This window comes from Poeciliopsis prolifica, unplaced genomic scaffold, assembly GCF_027474105.1.
Source record: "Poeciliopsis prolifica strain line A6 unplaced genomic scaffold, Auburn_PproV2 SCAFFOLD033, whole genome shotgun sequence".
In the NCBI taxonomy this organism is placed as follows: Eukaryota; Metazoa; Chordata; class Actinopteri; order Cyprinodontiformes; family Poeciliidae; genus Poeciliopsis; species Poeciliopsis prolifica.
The window spans coordinates 781,398-804,783 of record NW_026562408.1 but is presented as its reverse complement, the minus strand read 5'-3'; the positions used below and the strand labels follow the sequence as shown (position 1 = coordinate 804,783).

Genomic DNA, 23,386 nt, shown 5'->3' with positions numbered 1-23,386 from the left:
AGATTTTTTTTTAAATCTCCCATTAAGCACATTTTGGTGTCCAGTTATTAATCTGTTAATCCAAAATCAAATTAGTTCTATACTTTGCTAATAAACAGAAATGACAATAAAATATTTTTTATCCTTTGTTAAAGGATTGCTGTTATTGCATTAAATGCAGAAAAAGAAGATATATTATTTATAAAGGTAGTTATTTGTTGAATTGCATCTTTTGATGTTTTCTAATGTTTAAAAAAGTTCAAGTAGTTCAATAAAAATATCTGTTTTTTCCAATCATAATCAGTTTCTAAATTAAATGTTAGTTGAAGCTCTGGTCGTGTTGTGATGCTAAACGTTCACTGCATATATAAAAATACAACATTGAATTAAATTAAATCCATTTTTAGGTCTGAAACTTTCTGTAAATTAAACTTCAGCCGTTTTCTCTTTTTTGTCCAGTTTATAGTGCAAATATCTTAGAGCACTCAAAAAAACTTTCAGCAAATAATGAGAACTTGTTTGATTTCATTGTAACGTGGGAAAAATTCCTGTTCTGATTGAAAATCTACTAACTGAGCTGGAACGTTTTCATCAAGATGAAGTCATTGCTAACAAAGCTCCTCCTCTGAGATACACACTGCAGAAAAAACTGAAACAGTCAGATTTGCAGCGTTTCTAAAGTTGATTTTACCCCTTTTTTCATAATTGTCCTTCTTTGCTGTCAACATGTTGATTCTCAGTGCAGAAGCAGATTTACTTTCACAGGTGGAGCGTTGCAGCTTCCACCATAATGATATATTTTAATGCATGTTTTGATAAAATAGTTTTAAAGTAAAAAAATTAAGTCATCTATTTTATCACCTGTCATATTTGCTGCTTTCCAGCCTGCTGCACACATTTGAATTATTTGCACCGAGTTTGGAATAAATATCTTATTTTTCATTTGTTAAGGTTTGTGCATTAAAGACAGAAACGATTTTCCCACATTATAACTTAACTTGGAGATTTTGGTTATTTATGTGACATAAAATCAGGAAACTTCACTTTAATGCCAACTATGCAAATCAAACACGATACGGATATGTAACAGGATGCAGAAGAAAGAGTAAATAAAGTTATTAATAGATGGAGGCTTCTCTTTCAAAATAAGCGTTGGATCCTTCAGATGAATCAGTAAAAAGTCCACAAACTCTCTGGCTAATGAGCTGTGATGGTTGGTGGTCCGCTTCGTTACAGCTGTTTTGTTACAGATGCTTTGTTTGCTCCCTGTATTTATTTAGCTGCAGCACTTTTAATCTCATAAAGTTTCTAAAATAATCTTTTCCATAGAAACATCCTTTAACGAGACGTTTTTCCTTCCTCGGTTTGTTTAATCCTTTCGCTCCAGTTAGCGATGATAGTTTTCCATGTATCTCCTGTCCTGAAGTCAGGCTGTTTGCTTTGCTCGTATCTCTGATCCTTTTTATTTTTTAGCTCTCCTTTGCCAGTTAGAACAGATTTCATCAAGAATTCAGCAGCCTTGGAGCAAGGCAGCACTTTGAGATGCAAATTGAGCAGGAATACAAACGACAACATGAGCTGAGCTCTGGGCAACTGAAGTTCTTTTATTATATTTATCTGAACAAGCAGCATTTCTCCACTTAACTCAGGATTAACTATTAACACCTGACTAATTTCCTCCTCATTTCATGCAGTGACATAAATCTGAGTCTGTTTCCTATGGAAGCAGCCAAAACTAACTGAATCTGAACATTGTCTCAAAAAAACACTGGAAGAAAAACTGAAGTGTCTTCGCCGTAACGCTCCAGGTCCAAGTTTGCAGCTCTGCTGGAAAAAGAAATGAACAGAGAAAACAGTTTTACACCCTGACAGATAAATATTATCTTTGCTTTTTTTCCTATTTAAATTGCAATAGTGACATTACTGTATATATAAAATTAAGCTTTAATTTTTGATTTATCAAGTGGATAAAAGTTATTTATACCCAAAAAATAAAAGCCGAAATTTGCCTAAAAAGTCCAGATAGTGACGTGTAAAGGCTAATCGACCTCTGACCTCTGGTCCTCCAAGCCTGGGTTTGGTTTGGTTTAAATGTGAACCCCAAGCGGACCAGAGACCGCTCCACAAGCAGGAAGTGGACTACAGCGCAGGGCATTCTGGGTAAATCCAACCAAAGCTAACATGTTAGCCTAGCGCTAGCAGCAGAAATGGCTCCTGGTCTTCAGCCAAAGACTAAAGAGAAATCACTAAACTCTGACGCCTCCATCTTGTTTCATCTGGTGAAACAGGAAGTTGCTCTCAGCGTCTTTAGAGGTTTTAGTGTCGTTTCCTGCAGTGGTTGTTGGTGCAGCGCCCCCACAGGCCAGGAGGGGAACAGGCTGGTTTGGGTCAGAACCACAGCTGGAGGTGGAGCAGAAGTTCTGGTTCCAGTAGAACCGGGTCGACCCGACTGAAGGATGGAAACAGAATCAAAATGTTTTATTTTATGTCCTGAACTGGAGATATTCAAGAATAAATCAGAAACAGTCACTGAGAATCACTGCATTTTTTATAGATGCTATCTGTATTTATATGCATAACATTATTCAAAACTATAAAGACACATAAACAATTAATAATGCGCCATCACGCATTAAAAATGAAAGCATTCCTGATCGTGGGCGGAGCTGCTAGCGCCACACACTGGTGAAAACCACATTTCACTGAAAAGTTACCAGACTGCGTTGATATTGTCATTTTGTCTTTCAGCAGCTGCTTATTGAACCAGTTTCAGTTCTGGTTCTCTGTTCATCCTCAAATAGAAGAAAATGACAGAATCCTAATGCGAGGTCATAAAGTCAAGATGAACTGTTCTGGAAGGAAAGGCCTTTACCTCCGACAGTCATCTGAGACGAAAACAAGACTTTAGCACCTCATTAACATGGCTGTTAAAACCAAAGGCAACATCTATTTTTAGCTGTAGATTAGTGGGACAACCTTTCAGACGAAGGTCAGGGCAGCAAAACAACATCTGTGGCCTTGGAGACGGTCAGGGCCAAACGTTTATTTAACACCCAGACCTGATGTTTCAACCCTTTTATTTTAATTACATTATTACTTATTGCTGGATGTCTGGGGAACTGAAATGGAAACTGAGCGTTGAATGCAGATGAGGCATCAAAAATGAAAAATGGAAACAGTTACTGTTATTTTATTGATATCTAGGAAGAATAAATCCGACTCCAGAGAAACACCCTCAGCTAATATCCTCTAAATATTCTTAGAAAAACCATAAATCACACTTTTAATCCCCCCAAACAAGTGAGAGCTTGAAATCCTTAAAATCCTTGAAATCCTTGACTTTGCTCATAAAGTCCAACCCAACAGATCGGCCAGAAAACTTAATGTTGTTTGTATTTAATGTTAAAGCATTTAATTTGAGCAGGAAGGTCATTTACTTTAACAAGATCTATTTGCATCGTTTTAATGTAATGAATATTTACGAAACCAGCTGACCAAACGTGCTGGAGTTCACTGTGGTTGCCAGGTAACAGGGCTGGGCTCACTGGGGCTGCTAGGTAACTTATTGCAATAAAGGCTGGCTCCTATTTTATATGTTAAAGTAAGTTATTGAAGTTATTAATCAATGTTTTGTTTTCAGACACTTGGATGTAGAGAAACATTTCACAACATAAAATTTGGTGATATTACTTTGTCCCTCCTGTAGTAGGATATAAAAATAACATCACAAAGCACTATTAATAATAATTGATATCATATTAATAACTCTTCTGTTTTCATCTCCATCTGGTTCTGGAAAAGTTTGAAACTTACCTTCAAAATGCTTGAAAAGTCCTTGAATCACTGTGGGAAAGTGATATATGAAGATATTGTAAAAAAACAGGAATGAAAGCAGAATTAGCTTTATTTTTCACAGATCTCGTGTTCCAGCGTTTTAATGGCTGCTTGGTTTTGGCCCAGCGCTGCCGGAGCTGGACGAGCTGACCATGGAGAGCGTCCTGGTGGAGCTGGAGCGCGTCTGCCAGGAAAAGATGCAGCAGGCCATCGAGACGGAGGAAGGCCTGGGCATCGAGTACGACGAGGACGTGGTGTGTGACGTCTGCCGCTCGCCGGAGGGAGAAGACGGAAACGAGATGGTCTTCTGTGACAAGTGCAATGTCTGCGTCCATCAGGTCAGACTTCAACAAAATCTCCTGCAGTTTGACTGACTGACAGTCAGCATCGGTCTGTATGTTCATCGCTCTGCGATATCGAGACCACAGATTTATATTATTGGTTTGGACATCACCTGTTAGCCTCTGCAGCTAGCGACGCTCCTTCAGCCATTACTGCGCATCGATTTATGTCACCAGTCAATAAAGTCGAAGCTTTATTTCTTAAGCTATTTCTAGAAAATATGGTCTAAATTAGAGCTTAGAAAATTGCTGATGTTTTGAGATGCGTCGCTAACGATGACTAGCATTGGTTTTAGCTTTTAAGTTGTCAAAACAAGATTCTAAATCTTACATTTATGCCTGATGCATAAAGAAAAAACAGACGCAGTGCTTTGCTACTACACAAGAACAAGGTCAGGAAAAAGTTTGAATTAAAAAATGGCGAGGGAGAGGAAAGTAGCTCAGTTATGCTAGCTTGACGATGAAAACCTTCATGGTCAAACTAGCATAACTTGACTGTTCATCAAGTTATGATGAACAGTCATAACTTGTTCTGTGTTTCGGTTCAGTTTAGATTTAAAAGAAGAGACTAAAACACCAACTTCAGAGTGGAAAAAACAATTTAAGTATGATGCTTCAATTAGCTAATCTGCCGCCGCTGTGTTAGCTTAGCTGATAGCAGCAGGCCCGCCTAACGTCTCGCGCTCTCTGCCAGGCGTGTTACGGCATCCTGAAGGTGCCTCAGGGCAACTGGCTGTGTCGGACCTGCGCTCTGGGGGTCCAGCCCAAATGTCTGCTGTGCCCCAAGAGAGGCGGCGCCCTGAAGCCGACGCGCAGTGGAACCAAGTGGGTCCATGTCAGCTGTGCCTTATGGATCCCTGAGGTGAGCCCACAGTGTTTGTGTCACACTGGATTGAAGGTTTACTGCAGATTCTGGTCCCATTTATGTCTGGACTTTGACTAGGCCACTCTAGCACATCTATTAGAATATAGATCCATTTAGAGAACTATATTTTCCTTTGTGTTACTGGCAGCTGGAGGTCACAGTGTGATGTTTTTGTTTTCATAGGATTATGTATCATTTTCTTTCTTCTTTATAATTATAAATTACTTACAATAAAATCCATAGTTTCTTTTGTTTTTTTCATTTTTCTCTTTCTACCAAAAACTGGATGGTAAAAGTTTTCAGTCTGCAGTTTTCGTCTCATCTAAACCTTTTTCTGAAGGACAGTTTGGTTTACAGAGACTTCATAATTCTTTTTGTTGTTTTATTTATTTAACATGCCTTCCAGCTTTAAATGTTTGTCAGAATTTAAAGTTTATCGATCCAGAATCTGTTCTTGCTTTAATCCTGGCATTAATCTGAGTTACAACAGCAGTTATTTTCTCTTGGGATCAATAAAGTATTTTTAAATTTGAATTGAAATAGTCTCAAACCAACAATATTATCAAACATTCAGAACCTGCAGAAAAATCGTTTTAAACATCAACAAGATTTTTTCTCCTTTTCACCATAAAGAATGAAAACGTGTTCAGGTTTAATGTGATAAAATTCTTTTCAGTGCTGCATTTTGAGCAGATTTTGTTCATTTTGTAACTTTTAAAATAATTGAAAGCACATAAATAAATGCACATGCTTTCTGTCCTTCACACCTTCAGAAGCTTAAATTAAGTTTAATAACTGATAATAAACTTAACTGCAACAGATTATAATAAAAGCTCTGATTGTTTCTTTTCACCTGAATAGTTTTTTACACAGATAACCTTTTTTCCATGAATGGATTTTCACATTTTATCGTTTTTCTCCTGCCAGCTTTTTTGGTAATTGGATAAAAATCAGGATGTTTAAAGTCTGAGATCTAATCAGATAATCTCATCAAGCATGAGCTGGAAATCTTCTGCCGAAGCGTTTCACCCAAAAGACTCTGAAAATATTGGCTCTGGCAGCAAAATGCTTCCAGAAGGACGAGTGGATGGAGGGAAGGATGGAGGGAAGGATGGAGGGAGAGAGAGAGAGACAGAGAGAGAGAGCTGCTTCAGAAACCAGAGGAAGAGGAAGAGGAGTTTCTTTGGAGGGGAAGGAAGTGAGGAAGAGGAGAAGAAACGGCTCTTTCTTTCTTCCTCTGACTGTTTCTGGTGGAGGTCCGGATCCGAAACGGCTCTGATTGGACTGACAGAGAGAATAAGATTCAAACTGAGCAGCAACAACTCAACACATTTCACTCAAACTAGGCCTGTAAACAAGGAGTCACTTATTACCAGTTCCTATTTTCAGTTTGCCAGTTTAGAGACTTTATCATTCATTTCATTTGTTTTGTTTATTTTGGACATTTAAAATGTTGTATAGTGTTAAATCTTCATTAGAATTTAAAGTTTATTGATCTTCCATTATATTACTGGAAAATGGCCTCAAAACACCAATATGATCGCACATCTTTGAAAAGCATTCGTGGAGCCTCCTGCACAACCTTTGCTGTCTGTTGTTCTGCAGGTGAGCATCAGCTGCCCGGAGAAGATGGAGCCCATCACCAAGGTGTCCCACATCCCGCCAGCCGCTGGGCTCTGTCCTGCAGCCTGTGTCGAGAACTCACAGGAACCTGCATCCAGGTACTGGAGAACCGCCGCCTCTCTGCCCAGGAGCGGCTCCACCGGGGGGGTACAGGGGGGGAGGGGGGGCTCGGAGGCACCTGGGGAACGGGGGGGGGGGGGTCGGAGGCCCCGGGGGGGACCGGCCACCCTGCTAACGCTCCTCTATATGTTTATAAATGTCAGATGACCAGGAAGAGTGAGGCTCTGTTAGAGAAACATCACGACCTGTGGAGGGATAAAGTACATATATCATATTTATAGAGTAACTGAAGGTTCTTCATCGTTTCCTGTTTCTAATAAATAGGAACGTAGACAGCACACAGCAGAGAAACATTTTTCCACGCGGTGTGAAGGTTGAGGAAAGATTTTAATTGAACAGAATTTGAAATGAGTGAAAACTGAGCAGGACTTTGGTGGTGACATTTGAACAAATATTACAGTTTTAATGACAGTCTGGTTATGATTTTGTAATGTTGTGTTTTTATTACTTAAAGCACTTTGAACTGCTGCATAACCCACCAGTGGAAGTAGATACTTTTAATCAATATTGAGGAATTATTGACTTCAAGCAGAGTCTTACTTTTATCTTATTTCTAGTGCATTAAGACATTTGCACTAGAAAACAGAGAAAAACACTTGGTAACAAATCTCTAGTTGGACATGATTCATTCAATTCAAATGGTTTTTATTGCTTCCCTTAAACAAACGCAGTTAGTTCATGTTCACCTGCCTGTCGTCCAGGTGAGCCCCTGGCTGTGTGTGTGTGTGTGTGTGTGTGTGTGTGTGTGTGTGTGTGTGTGTGGTGTGTGCGTGCGTGCGTGCGTGTGTGTGTGTGTGGTGTGTGTGTGTGTATGTGTGTGTGTATGTGTGTGTGTGGTGTGTATGTGTGTGTGCGTGTGTGTGTGGTGTGTGTGTGTGTGTGTGTGTGTATGTGTGTGTGTGCGTGTGCGCGCGTGCGTGCGTGCGCGCGCGTGTGTGTGTGTGTGTGTGTGCGTGCGTGTGTGCGTGCGTGCGTGTATGTGTGTGTGTGCGTGTGTGTGTGTGTTCTGGAAGGATTCTCACACTCACTGTTTGTGCAGCCATGGGAGTGTTTGCTTTGACCGTATTGATGCTGTAGATTAACTGTGAGCCTTTGAGCCAGATCTGCCCACAGGGAGGGAATCTCACTCTCATGTTTCCGTAGCTGGAGGCAGATGAACACACACACACAGACCCACACACTCACACACAGTAAAGATGCTGATGCTGCACAGCAGCGCGATGGAGAGAATTTTCCTCATTAAATGTTTCAGAATTGATTATTTTTCTTTCTCTTCTGAATAACCCGCCATTAAAAATACTAAATGTTTTCTGCATCATCATTTTGTTGGTTATGTTTCATCTTCAACTGTATAAAATGGTTTGGTTTGCATCAGTCAGGTTTATTTGTGTTGCACATTTCAGCAAGCAGGCAGTTCAAAGTGAAAACACCAAACAGTCCAACATTGTTACATTTTGCCATCAATATGCATCAAAATGTTTTTCATTTGCTTTGGTTCAGAAGCAGCAGCAGCTGCTCTGGAGTTAGAGGAGCTCAGTGTTTCGGCTGCTTTGCAGTTTTCTGGAAGTTTGATCCAGATGAACTGCAGCAGACAATAAACAGGATTTACAACAGATCTCTGAATGTTTTACTTTATTCTCTTTTTAATACATTGTTTCAAGTTTATCACAAAAGTTTTTCATTCTGTCTTCATTGTTCATTTCACAATAAATTAATAATTTCATCTTTTATCTGTCTTTGACCAGAAGATATTTTAAATATCCAAATAAAAACATAACAGACAACAAAATATTTGATGACAAACAAAACTGTAATGTTAGTCCTGTAGTACCAGAAAGGACGCCACGTCTTTTAAAGTTGACTCTTTTATTAATTAACTTCAGCAACACTCATGTTAACTTGATCCTGTCTGACTTCCTCATGTGCCAACCTGCTTGCATCACCACCTGCTGGTGCTGCCTATCATTACAAAAACTGCACTTAAAAAAATATTAATGATCAGAATGGAAATTAGTGAGTTGATTTTAATTTATCGGGCGACGCCAACTTTTAGATGTTCCTAGTTCAACACACCTGAGTCACATTATGAGGTCATTAGTAGGACCACTGCTGCGTTAGCTTAGCTAATAGCAACGTTAGCTAATCTACTGCTGCTGCGTTAGCTTAGCTAATAGTAACGCTAGCTAATCTACTGCTGCTGCGTTAGCTTAGCTAATAGTAACGCTAGCTAATCTACTGCTGCTGCATTAGCTTAGCTAATAGTAACGCTAGCTAATCTACTGCTGCTGCGTTAGCTTAGCTAATAGCAGCGCTAGCTAATCTACTGCTGCTGTGTTAGCTTAGCTAATAGCAGCGCTAGCTAATCTACTGCTCCTGTGTTAGCTTAGCTAATAGCAGCACTAGCTAATCTACTGCTGCTGTGTTAGCTTAGCTAATAGCAGCAATAGATAATCTACCGCTCCTGCGTTAGCTTAGCTCAGTGCTTCTCAAATAGTGGGGCGGGCCCCCTTTGGGGGGCGCGGTGCGATACCTGGGGGGCGCGTGTGATCCTGGGGAACAGGCTTTTTTTGGCCGTACTAGTATAAAGTGTAATTGCGCACAGTAGGCAGCAGTGGCGCTCTCATTGTTACTTCTGTCACGTTTGCGACAGTGCAACATTTTACGACTTACAAGACAACAGGTTTGCCTTGGTTAGCAGTGTTAAGTCAACAAAAAGCTCCGACTGCGTTCTGTCTCTGCCCTCCGTTATTCAACAACCCCCAACATGAAAAAGTTTTTCACAGGGATGAAAAGAAAGCGGAGAGAGACAAAGATAATGAGACAACAGAAAGTCAACCGAAAGCTAAGAAGAGGAAATACGACGAAGCGTATTTAGCGCTTGGCTTCACTGTGACTACAGTTGGAGAAGAGGAAAGACCGGTGTGTTTGCTGTGTCTAAAAATGCTCGCAGCGGACAGCATGAAGCCAAATAAATTAGCGCGTCACTTAAATACGTTACATCCCAATCACGCCGATAAGCCGCTAGAGTTTTTTCAGCGAAAAAAATGTTAATAAGGAAAAAATGTTATGCAGAGATGGATAGTCACGGTGGGAAATGGGGGGCGCGAATAGTTTTCTTCTTGCTAGGGGGGCGTAACGGAAAATAATTGAGAAGCACTGCGTTAGACTAATAGCAGTGCTAGCTAATCTATCACACTGATCACTTAATAATTGCAAAACAAAAATCAAACCTGAAAACGTAAACCTGTAACATGTTGTGTTGTAATCTGGGGAATGTTTGAGTGTTTTTTTGGTGACATGTAAATGGTTGATTGATTGATTGATTGATTATAAATGGTCCCACTAAGACATTAGTGCTGTCAGTGATAAAACAGCTCCAGTCCTTCTAGTGAAAATGTCTCGTCGGCCCGCAGTGCTCCACGCCGTCCTGCATCGTGGCCTTCCATGTGACCTGCGCCTTCGACCGCGGCCTGGAGATGAAAACCATCCTGGCCGAAAACGACGAGGTCCGCTTCAAGTCCTTCTGCCGGGACCACAGCTCGGCCGCCAGCGGCATCAACGGAGCGGCCAGGTCCGAGCAGCACCACGAGCCCGACGGCGAACCGGAGCAGAGCCGGACGTCCCACCCGGTGTCTGCGTCGGAGCGGGCCGAGCGGGACCAGCTGGAGCGGAGAAGGTGAGCCAGAGGAAGCAGAAGCTCCAGGAGCTGGAGGACGAATTTTACCGACTGGTGGAGCCGAGCGACGTGGCCCAACACCTGGAGCTGCCGCTGCTGCAGGTAGGTGATGCTCAGGTAGGCCCTGATCCTTACCCAGGTAGGCCCTGACCCAGGTAGGCCCTGGTAGGCTCTGACCCTGACCCAGGTAGGCCCTGGTAGGCTCTGACCGAGGTAGGCTCTGACCCTGGTAGGCCCTGACCCTGGTAGGCCCTGACCCAGGTAGGCCCTGACCCAGGTAGGCTCTGACCCTGGTAGGCCCTGACCCAGGTAGGCCCTGACCCTGGTAGGCTCTGACCCTGACCCAGGTAGGCTCTGACCCTGACCCAGGTAGGCCCTGACCCAGGTAGGCCCTGACCCAGGTAGGCTCTGACTGACTGCAGAGAGACATTTTACTGGACAGAGCAAAACAAGGACATTTCTGAGCTCCAACAGCTGAACATTAAAAAACTTTGGTTACTTTTTTACTTTTAAAAATTTGAAAAAGTGCAAAAGTTTCTGATTTTCGTGTATTTTCTGCATAATGTCTGAGCTTCAGCTCAAAGTTTTTGTCTTTTGTGGGAAACCAACTAATTTCTTTTCTCCAGTTCGCTGCCATCATTTAGTGTTCTGCAGCCAAACGCACCAAGAGAAGTAAAACCCGTACATTTAATTTGCAGGTGGATTTCTTGTATCAGTTCTGGAAGCTGAAGCGGAAAGCAAACTTCAATCAGCCTCTGGTGGCGCTGAAGAGAGACGAGGTGGACAACCTGGCCCAGCAGGAGCAGGACGTCCTCTACAGGAGACTCAAACTCTTCACACACCTGCGCCAGGACCTGGAGAGGGTGAGTGGCACAAACAGGGAACCGTTCCCACTGCAGGGAACGCTGCAGCTGCAGTTTATTCTGAAAGGTTCACCTGCTGTTCACCTGCTTCCTGGTTCCACCATGTTGAGTTTTTTTGTTTTTGTTGGAAACCAGAAGACGAAACTCGCTGCTGTTTCAGTTTCTCTGACGCTGTGATAAATAATCCAGTAAGTCTTGAAGTAACTTGGCAAAGTTTCTGGGTTTGGTGGTTGGAAAACCTGAGACTGTTGGTGTGATTGTTTAAAACGAAGGTGAAGGGAGAGTTGTCAGGTCAGGGACTGGACACATAAAACGTCTGCAAAGCTTCTGAAACATTAAATTAATCGTGAAATAATTGCTACCTAATATAGTAAGAGATTAATCCTTAATTGGGGTATTTGCTAAAAAGAAAAAACATTGAAAGGAGTAATTAGGTTGAAACAATATAAAAAATCTAAACATTTTGCATTTCAGATCAAATGTCTGTAAATGTGTTCTAATATTGCATCAAAAGGCCTTAGTAGTTACATGGAAAATATGTCAAATGTGGCGATTTCTAATCCAATTGATTGTCGAACAATCGATTGATCGATTACCAAAGTGATAGTAGTCTCATTGTCTAAAAGTTTCTAACTATGAACCAGTTTTTAATTTTAATCACCAGATAAATATATCTGGATAAATCCCAGCCATTTGTCCCTCAGCAGGCTAATGCTAACAAATAGCTAATGCTCAAGCTAATGTTTTAGCATTAGCTTGAGCATGAAAACAGGAAGCAGGTTCAGTCTGGCCCGCGGTTCCCCGTCACCCAGTTTCTCAGATAAAGAAGAAAAACCTGGTTGGATCTGCAGCTTTTTAACTGAACTCATTTCTTTTGCTCATTCAGGAAATCTGAAATGCTTTTTTCTCCTGGAAACCTTCCGCCAACCAACCTGATTTCTCTCATCAGGCTGCAGACTAAACATTCTGCTTTCTGTTTAATATTTCTTCCTCACGTCTCTGTTTTCATGCAGCCCATTTGGCCCGATCAGAACCGGTTCGGTTTAACTCGGCTGATTCAATTTGGCTCGCAGTGAGGCGACCATCTGGCAATTAGGCGGCAGCGTTTCAACCAGATGACTTAAATTCTGCAGCAAGCTGAAACATAATCGATTTGTGTTTTCATCTCCTCTCTGCTGGGCAGAAACGCTGACCTCCAGCAAGGAAACATTAATAAAACCTCTGGAAACACATTTATGGCTTTATTCAGGTACCTGAACAAATCCTTGAAGATGTTTGAACTTCAAGGTTTGGAAAGTCTTTGATTTCTGTTTGAAGTCCTTGAAAGTCCTTAATATTCAAACAGCACAGATTGATGATAAACATTTGATTTGAGACAATATTTAAAGATGATGAACATTTTACACAAGTTAATTCAGGCCAAACTTCTCTTGTTTCAGTTTTGTCATAATTACCTGAATTATTTCTATTTGCTAAATGCCAGAACTTAAAACTTTTGTTCTCACTGTTTGGAGGCCTTTCTGTTTATGACTGGAAGAGATGGAAACAGAAGTTTATGATGCGTTTTGTACCCTAAAGAAAAAGATTTAAAAGTTCAGAAATCTCACTAATTAGATTTTAACACAATGTTAAAAGTTTACATTGCAGCAGAAACACGTTCAGTTTGAAAACTTTTTGTGAGGAAAAGCAAAGACAAACATGAAACATTACATTTAGCTAACTTCTCCCTGCTGCAGAAAGTAGAATCATATCTGAAGACATTAATAAATGATAGTGAACTGAAACAGTTTCTGTTTTTTCTCCAAACTGCTGGAAAAGTTTGAAATTTACCTTAAAAACTCCTGAATTTTACTTTGTGAACAGGAACCTTTTGTTTTTGGTTTCCTGAGGTTGAGTGTGTGTGTTTGTGTGTGTGTGTGTGTGTGTGTGTGTGTGTGTGTGTGTGTGTGTGTGTGTGTGTGTGTGTGTGTGTGTGTGTGTGTGTGTGTGCGCGTGTGTGTGCGCGTGTGTGTGTGCGTGCGTGTGTGTGTGTGCGTGTGTGTGTGTGCGTGTGTGTGTGTGTGTGTGTGTGTGTGTGTGTGTGTGTGTGTGTGTGTGTGTGTGTTAAGTAAGTTTCTTTTCGGGGGCGATTTGCAGCGACCAACTGACCTGACCTGCATGTTTTAGGAGACGTGGGGGGAACCGGAGCGCCCGGGGAAAACCCACGCAAACACGGGAGACCATGCAAACTCCACACGAGGGTCTCTGTGAAGACGCAGCGCTAACCGCTGCGCCACCGTGCTGCCCACGTTTTTTCAATTGGGTGGGGAAGGCTTGGTTAGGCTTGTAAGGGTGTGTGTGGTGTGTGTGTGTGTGTGTGTGGTGTGTGTTGTGTGTGTGTGTGTGTGTGTGTAGTACTTTCAGGTCTTCAATTTAATTCATAATGTTCTTAAAAACTCTTAAGTTTGAGTTGGTGAAACCTGCAGAAATCCTAATCAGAGTATTGATGGCAGATTAACAATAATCTCCTACATGTTACTGTACTTTACCAATCAACATAATTAGAATAAAATCTTTAATAATGATAATTTATAATCATTTCTGGGCCAGGCCGGCTCAAGCGCTCCGGCTGCATCGGGTCTCGGTGCTGCTGGCGGGATCGATCTGGACTCGGCCGCGTTTTGTCCCGAGTCGACGGCTCACCGCTGGCTGTCGATAAGCTGAACCAACTTCCTTTCTGTTAGGGTTAACACCTGTTAAACATACATTAACAAAGAGAAAAGACAAAGAGTTGATTCTTTTTCACTGGCGAGGAGAACGGACAGAGTTGTGCTTCAGTTACAATCTCCTACCGCTCTGAAGCACATTCTGTCTGCTCCTCTATTTTATTGTTTCTAGGATCCCTAATCACAAGGACGCTGCAGCTCTAGAGGGAGGGGAAAACAGCTACAGCGTCAAATGTTATTCACTAACTAACACACAATCATTCTGTACTAGATAATCTCCTTCCAGGCACAAAGATTAATAAAATATGTAGTGATCAATGATGGTTTTTATTGGAGGCCAGCAACTCATCCGAAGCAGAGCTCTTCACCAAGAGGTAAACCTGCAGGAAGATTTTGTTTCTGCTCTCTGTCAGTGAGGCCTTCTGAGAAAGGAATCAGAGTAAATTAACAATACAAGAAACATTCTTAATTCTATAATGAGATTAACTTTAAGGGAAGCATCAATTAAAGATACATTATAAAGATCAATGAGAATAACAAATAATTGATTAATAATATCACAATTTCTCCAACACTTTCACTTCCTCCGTCTTTTTCAGGCCACGTTCTTTAACTTTGCCTGTTTCTGTCACTGGGCTGTTTAAGGCAGAAGAAACAAATAAAAACTCTTTCATACTCTAATAATCTCAGAAATTAGGTTTCAAAGTTTTGACTCTTCAAACTCAGAAATGTCCTTGTTTTGGTGTTGATATTTTTGGCCTTCCTTCAGTGGCCCACCATGCTTCTCATCAGCTCCTGGTCTTTATTTAGTAAAATTTTTTCAGATCAGTCTTCTGCTGTTGTGTTTGTGTGGGAAGAAAATATTCCAGTTTTCTGTCGAATTGAAAATCTTCTCCATGCCTCCATCCCGGGACGCCGACCCGATCGGAACCGTCCGTCCTGCTGCCGTTGTGAATAAATGCGTGTCGGTGCCGGAGGATCCGGGGGGCTAACGGCGGGCGGATTATCTCCGTCCTCCTCCTCTTTGAAGTGCTGCCAGTGGAACGAATTGCACCGTGCGCTCCCTGATGCGCTGCTGAGCTCCCGCCATTTCTGCTCTCCCCTCCTGAGCGCTGCCAGAAAAACTCTTGCTCCTTGTCAATATCACCACATTATTCATCCCATCAGTATGCAACAGGTGAAAGCCGTGAGAAGCACAGAGATTGGCCAGAGAAAGCTGCTTTTCTTATTATCTTTCTGCTCCGCGGGGAGAAACGTGCTGCAACTGGGCGTCACGCGGGAAAGCGCTGCTTGCTAACCAGGGCTAGCGTTGATTGTAGCTCTTAAGTTGCCAACATCATGTAGTAAATCTTAAATTTTTGCCTAATGTAAAAAAGAAAAAGTGATGCAGAGCTTTGCTAATAATTGCCAAAAATACAACAACCAGAGAATCAGATCAGGAAAAACGTTTTCGTTAAAAAAAAAGATCTGGGCGACAGGGAGCAGGTCAGTTATGCTAGCTTGACTATGACAACCTTGGCGTGTAGATGGTGCTCTGGAATTTGGTCTATTTTGGTTGAGTTTAAAAAAAAATGAAAAGGCAACAACTCTGACAGTCGAGCAGGACTTTAAATGAGCTAATCTACCACCGCTCTGTTAGCTTAGCTAATAGCAGCAGTAGCTAATCCACTGTTAGCTAATAGCAGCAGTAGCTATTAGCAGCTGTGTTAGCTTAGCTAATAGCAGCAGTAGCTAATCAGCCGCAGCGATCACTTATTAATAATCACAAATAAACATCAAGCTTGAAAAAATAAAACTGCAATCCATTGAATGTCCCGTTTTTTGGGTGGAAATATTTGAGGTTTTTTTTTTTTTTTTTTTTTTTGGTGTTGAAGCCTGAAGCGTAAAAATGTGTTGTTGTCGATTGGCATGGCAACCAGTCTGTGTGTAGCATGCTAGCGGTTTAGAGATGAATTTAAACAGGTTTTCTGTATCATTTTTCCGTTTGCTGCGCCGCACTCACCCAAAGCATAAACATGTAAAAGTTTCAACTTTTGGTGTTTAAATTACTTTTAGATTACTAATTTCTAAAGGAACATGAACACCTTGGGTCTCATACTGTAGATATTTGTAGACAAATTCTGAGCAAAACAATGAAATGACTTTCCAAAGACGATGGTTTTCCTCCAACAGAACGATGGTTCACTTGGTGTCAGAACAATTCAGCCCAAAGCAGCAAATCAGAGCCAAACGTGTCAAATACTGAAGACCAGCGTGAGAATATTAAACATCAGCTTTGATGTGTTTTGTTGGACTGGGAAGAAAATGTGTTATATCCTGAGAGGTATGTAATAACCAGCCAAGAGGTTTATTGACTGAGGTTTAATTTTGCAGTGAATGCAGGAATAATGAAAATCTAACTTGTGTTTGTATGAAGTCAGAGAGGGCAATAAATACAGTCAATACCTTCAATACGTTTTTGCTCCATTTCCAGGTTGGTGGAGCTAAAGTGAAGCTACAGTATTCACTTTGAGAATCACATTGAAAGTTTCTCACAAATACACTTATTGCTGTCGTTTATTGCATTTTTACAGAGAACCAACATTTTGCACTGATTTAGATTATATGTGGTGCAGGTCTTAAAACGCCTTAAATTCATTTTAAAAATGTGAGTTGACCTTAAATACGTGTCTTATATTTTCTCATGCTAACTTTAATCTTATATATTTAGTTTTTCTGTCATGCAAAAGTTTGATTTGCATTGTTATTGCGTTCTGTGATTCCAGGCTGTTGAGGCTACCGCTAACTAACCGCTAATACACCTTGCTAACTAGCTAGCTTCTCCATGTCTATCATGTGCAAATAGAGCTGCATCATTGTCACTGGATATCTCCTGTTGCTAACCCAGACATCCTTAAAAAGCACTTAAATTAACACAATTGTATTAAATTCAGTTTAAATTGGCCTTAAAATCACAGGTCTTACATTTCATTGTCTCTCCATTGGGTTCAGTTGATCAGTAACTAGCTGCTAATTCACCTTTGTGAGCTCGCCTGAACCCTAATGGCCGACTCTCCTTTCCCTCGCCGGGCGAGGTACCGATACTGGTACCGATATACCGATACAGATACTGGTACCGGTATACCAGTACCGATATGCCGGTACCAATATACCGGTACCTATACTGGTACCGATACCAATACTGGTACCGAGATACTGATACCGGCACCGATATACCGGTACCGCTCTGTGTCCGCCCCTCTGCTCTTTTTCAATAAATACTTTTCATCAAACTGGACCCGGCATGAGATGAAACGTAAAATTGTTTCAGATAATCAGGTTTTTCTCAACTCCCTTTTTCCTATTTTGACGTCTAAGAAACGGTAAAACCAGAGGAAAAACGCTGTTATGAAGTATAAAAGAGGTAATTAAGGAATCCAGTGAGACAGAGGAAGAAAATATGCGTTAAGCTGTAAGATGGCTGTTTGGAAGCAGCAGGTAATCTCTGTTGGTACGCCGTGTTCAGAGGGAAGAAAGCTGCTGCAGCCTTGGCAGCAGGTTACAATTTCACAGCTTGTTTGCTTTCCACTAAACTCCCCTGGTGCTTCTGTTCGAAGAGAACAGAGAAGAAGTCTGGAGGCCAAGCGAGACCGTCTGGAAAACTTCAGCTTGTTCAAGCTGGAGGTGGAAAAACAGGAGATAAAGTTCATTAAAATACATCTGGGAGCCAAAAGGACCAGAAATAAAACATTTTCCTACTTTGTCGAACAGTTAGTCAGGATTAGTGAACTTCCACTGATTCCTGTCGGGTTCTGAAAAGTTTATTTATTTTTATCAATAATCAATATTTCAGTTAATCAAATGATAAATGAAAACCAGCTCAATAGTTTCTATTTGCAGAAAACTCCAGGTTTCAGTCTGGACTCAACCAGCCTTTCACTGAAGGATTATTCTGTTCAGTTCATTTTTATTTGTTGTTTTATTTATTTTGCATATTTAAAATGTCTTCTGGTTTCAGTGTTGAATATTCATTAGAATTTAGAGTTTGTTGATCTTTGAGAATTATTATTATTTTACTGGAAAATTGTCTCAAAACAACAATATCATCATTTATTGCAGAAACTTCTGGGACAGTTTTGCAACATTTATCTTGGCATTCCTGGTTTCACGTTTTGCTCAGGAACAAGGTTTGAAACGACTGAATGTCGTCCGTCAATAATTCCTTAATTTTGGTGACAAAGTTCCAGTTGTTTAATTTACACAGGAAAAGGCCTCGTTATAAATGAAATAATCTGTAATAATCTAATAGACATTAGATTATTATTGACTGAAAAGCGGCTCCTGCCTGTTGCTGAAACGTTACTGTAAGTTAGTTTTGTCTTACATCAAGTGAACTAAGTTATTTGTTGTAGGAAGTGAAACATGTCTGGTAATATTGAGTGTTTCTGCAGTGAATGTAGGAACAAAAGGAGCAGTGGAGAGTCGCTTTTTAAGGAGCCATGAATTCATTCCAAGAATAAAATGCACCAGAAGTTAGAGTTTCTCTGTCTTTGCCAGCTGGCTCTAAGAACCGTCAGGATTTGTCATTCGGATCATCTTTGCCGGTTTTTTCCGTGCGTGCTGGAGCAAACCCGTCGACCCGGTGGTTGTACGCTCGCCCGGCCGCTCGCCTGGCATCGGACCGTTTCTGCTGTTACGCAACGCGAGCCGGGGTCAGAAAGAGGACGGCGGTTTGGATCCGCCACACACTGACGCTTCACCTAAATGCCGGCTCAGCTTTAAACCCGCGGTGTGAACCAGATGATCTCCGCCGGCTGCGGTTCTTCCACGCAGCGCAGCTGAGGAGCCGGTCGTCACCGCGGCCCAGACGGGCGCAGCCTGTTGGAGCGGATTCAGCCCGGCTCGCAGGCCGTCCTCTTACGGCTGCTACTCCTTTCCATGATGCTTCGAGTTGCTCTCACAAGTCCAAGACCAGTTGTTCTTTTCGACTCCTGTGTCTCGACATTCAACAGGCGGACTGATGGTTTCAGCAGCCGTCCAGGTCTCTGTCGTTCGCTCAGGACTGACCGGAAGTCGGATCAGATTCTCTCCAGATGTGAGGCGAAGTCATGTGACATCCTGAGGGACGCAGTCTGTGCTCTGCATAATCAGCTGTTTTCTAAATAAACTTGCTCTCGTACAGTGAAAGCTCACAGCCTCTCCGCCGCAGGAGTGGAGCAAATGTTCATGTCTGCAGGTGGATTCTCCAGAGATTCTCCCCACATGTTGGAAAACCTCAGGATTATTGCAGTACAAGATATATAGAGCTGAAAAATCCTCCGGCGGAACAGCGACTGCTTCGTCTCTGCAAATAAAGCGGTACCTTGCTGGAACTTCCCCAAACGCTGAAGCTCTGACGCCGATTTATAAAGTCCTGAATCTGTAAAGCACTAAATAATGTCCAGATAAATGCTTTGCTCCAAATCCTTTTCACATTTTGCCAGGAGACCAACAAGAAGCTGTTCACAGATGCCTGGCTTCGAGACGCTCGGGCTGAACGATTAATCGGTCTAATCACAATTAGTCCACTAATTTAGTCATCATTTAAGTGTTAACTAGAGGCTACAGACTGAATGCATGCAGTTTGCTGACAGAGCAGTAAATTTATACATTCTGGATTTCAGATTAAAAAAAAAAAACTTTGGCTGTAAACATGTTCCTTCCTTTCAGTCTGAGCGGTTTTAGGGTCTCTGTCGCTTTAAATCAAACTAACAAGCTGCTGCTGGCCACGCCCCCAACTCAGTGTTTACACTCACGAAAATGGCTGCAAACAGATGTACAACAACACAACTGTACATCGCTGAAAAGCATTAGACGAGCCTGCTGCACAACCAACCGGACTGCAGCAAGTGGTTTCTGGATGGCGAGTCGAGAACAAAACTCTTTCAGCAGCCATTGTACAGAGGGAAAAACAGCTGACCAGATGCTGAAGGTCAGCTGGGGTTGCTGGGTAACAGCACAGTCTTTTTGAAACTGCTCATTTTCCAGACACCAAGAAACTTTTTTAAGCACTTGTGCCGTTTTCAGAAGAAGTTTAGATACAAATTAAACATTACAAGTTGAGTTATTTTTCTAGAAGTCTTGCAGCGTTTGTGGCTCTAGAAAAGTTTTATGTCGTCGGACTGAGAGCTAAACGGTTTCAGACGTTACATGAAACAAAATGTGAAAACGAACATTTATGCAAAACTCCGTATGTTTAATTGAAGTAAAAACAAGACGAAGCTGTTTGAAGTGTTCCTGAACTCCAGGTCTCACCTGCAGGCCTCAGCCTGCTTCTTTGTAGAAGTCAATCTGCAGTTTAAATGATTAAACTTCACCTGACTTCAAAATATTACTGGAGAAGCGAGAACGCTCCTGTTCTGCCGTCTTTGATCTGCTTTCTCGTCTCGCTGCCTCGGCCTGCGAGAGCTGAAGGTGAGAACAGGCTTTGCTGCTTCGATTAGCCTGCAGCTCCGTTTGCTCTGCCGGGCGCCGCCTGTTGAGAACCTCTGCTCTTCAATGCTGGTGGAACCGAACCCTGAGGCCACAAAATGCACGGAGCGCTGATCCTTTGGCTCTCGCCTTTGATATTGCTGTGCCACAAGGTCACAGAGCTGCCTTCAGGTTACAAGGACAGATCACAAACGCCTAATTATGCCACTCGGAGAACAGAGGAGATCTGGCTCATAGAGCAAACTTGGTTTTGTGAGATGGAGTTCATATATCATTATTATTCATTTACATCTGGAAAGTTCTCGCAGCACTAGAGGGCAAAAAGCCGTGTCGCCTTTTCAAATTGAACTGAAACACTGAATTCTGCAGCACATCTACATGTTCAGGCTGTCAAAGTCAAGCTAGCATTACTGAGCTACTTCCTGTCACTCGCTAGTTCTTTCCAATTAAAACGTTTCCTGAGCTTGTGGTTCTTTTATTGGTCAGGTGTACGTTAAAGATTTAGTGTTTATGTTCACAGTTGGCCCTCATCCTCTCATCTTAGCATTTGACCACGCCCCTAATAGTCTCGTGGCTCCGCCCACTTTGACCATCAGACGCCTGTAAGTTATTGTTTGTAAAGCCTTATGTTTTTATCCTTTGAGTGAATTTCTCCATCTTTTAAAAATGAAAAACTGGATCAGAACCAGGTGACGTTTGAACCGTCCAGCGAAATAAATGATACCGATCCACTGAGTAACTGATCAAATGAATCATTTAATAATTAAAAATACGTCATCAGAATCAGTTTCTCAATGAAAATCTTCTGAACTTTAAGGTTTGAGTTTGAAGGATTTCTGGTTAAAATGTTACACAAAATAAAATACAGACAATTACTCATGTAGAAGCAAAAAGTACAGCGTAGTAAAAATGCACTGAAAGTAAATGTGTGTGAATGTAAAGTGACAGCAGTGGATGCAACCAGTTGGTACCAAACGGATCCAGTTTTCCTGATCCTGCAGGATTTCAGGAGGTTCCTCTATAGAGTCGTCATCCTTCAGAAAAGCTTCTGTCTCCTTTTCTTCTTGTATTCTGAGTCACGGTGATATTTTCTGACATTTCCTTCCCACCAGCCTGTGTTTGTGTGAAAGGGCAAAGCGGCCCTCATTTCATCCAGACGGAGCTGGACGGCCGATCCGCTTGGCGCCGCAGCTGCAGCAGCGCCGCCGCAGCTGCGCCGCCGCTCGTTCTCCAGCTCAGTCTCACATCACTCTGCGGTCCATTTCACCAACTTCTTCTTCAAATCTGAATTTGTTAAACAGAATACTTCAGGATTCTTTCATGTCCCACTAACCCCCCTTGCAATCCTGCTGCCCCTCTGATATGAAATAAATATGAGGCAGGAGAGGCATAAATATTTATAGCTGCTCCGGCTCTATAATTCTGTACGGCTGTGTCTTGTACTGTGTGTGCGTGCAAACAGGAATGCGTGTGTGTGTGTGTGTGTGTGTGTGTGTGTGTGTGTGTGTGTGTGTGTGTGTGTGTGTGTGTGTGTGTGTGTGTGTGTGTGTGGTACATATTTTCAGACCCTTGGCCGGTGCAGGTGCCAAGGCTGCTGCAGAGATAAATAATTCACTGGAAGTTAAACCTTGAATTTACATCACTTTGAAAAGACAATAGGAGCAACATGAACACACACACACACAGAAAGTAACACACACAGAAAGTAATACACACACAAAGAAACTAACACACACAGAAACTAACACACACACATACACACACACACACAGAAAGTAATACACACACACACACACACACAGAAAGTAATACACACACACACACAGAAAGTAATACACACACACACACACAGAAAGTAATACACACACACACACACACAGAAAGTAATACACACACACACACACAGAAAGTAATACACACACACACACAGAAAGTAATACACACACACACACAGAAAGTAATACACACACACACACACAGAAAGTAATACACACACACACACACAGAAAGTAATACACACACACAGAAAGTAATACACACACAAAGAAACTAACACACACAGAACGAACACACACAGAAACTAACACACACACAGAAGCTAACACACACACAGAAGCTAATACACACACAAATACACACACAGAAAGTAATACACACACACACACAGAAAGTAATACACACACACACAGAAAGTAATACACACACACAGAAGCTAATACACACACACACACACACAAAAGCTAATACACACACACACACACACACAGAAGCTAATACACACACACACAGAAGCTAATACACACACAAACACACACACACAGAAGCTAATACACACACACACAGAAACTAATACACACACAAACACACACACAGAAACTAATACACACACACACACACACAGAAGCTAATACACACACACACACACAAAAGCTAATACACACACAAACACACACACACAGAAACTAATACACACACACACACACAGAAGCTAATACACACACATGTTCGGCACAGATGGCCTGCCATACAATAATCATGCATGGAAACTGATATGTGTGACATAAATACGTCTAGCAAAATATCATTACGTTGCTCTAAAGTTGCAACTTCAAGTTGATCTGTTTTGGATTTTATTGTTTTGATGCGTTTCTGTTTATTAACCATTTACTGACCAGTTTGTAACTTTTTGGAGCTGTCACCATGTTGTAAAAGTTTATGAAAGAAATCAAAAATGAATCTCCCAGAAACAACCAATCAGAGGCAGGAGGCGGGTCTTAGCGCTGTCAATCACTCTCCCTCGTCTCCCTACCCTCTTGCAGCTAGCACAGCAGAATGCTAATGCTAGTTAGCTTAGCCACTGGGGGTGGCAGATGAAAGGTTTTAATGTAACGGTACTCAGCAGGTGGTTGCTAGGCAACCACCTGTTGCCC

At 41.8% G+C, this 23,386-nt stretch overlaps 1 pseudogene; it reads left to right on the top strand.

The window, feature by feature from the left end:
- Positions 1-23,386, top strand: part of LOC129373375 (protein Jade-1-like) — a 103,753-nt pseudogene that overhangs the window by 56,793 nt on the left and 23,574 nt on the right.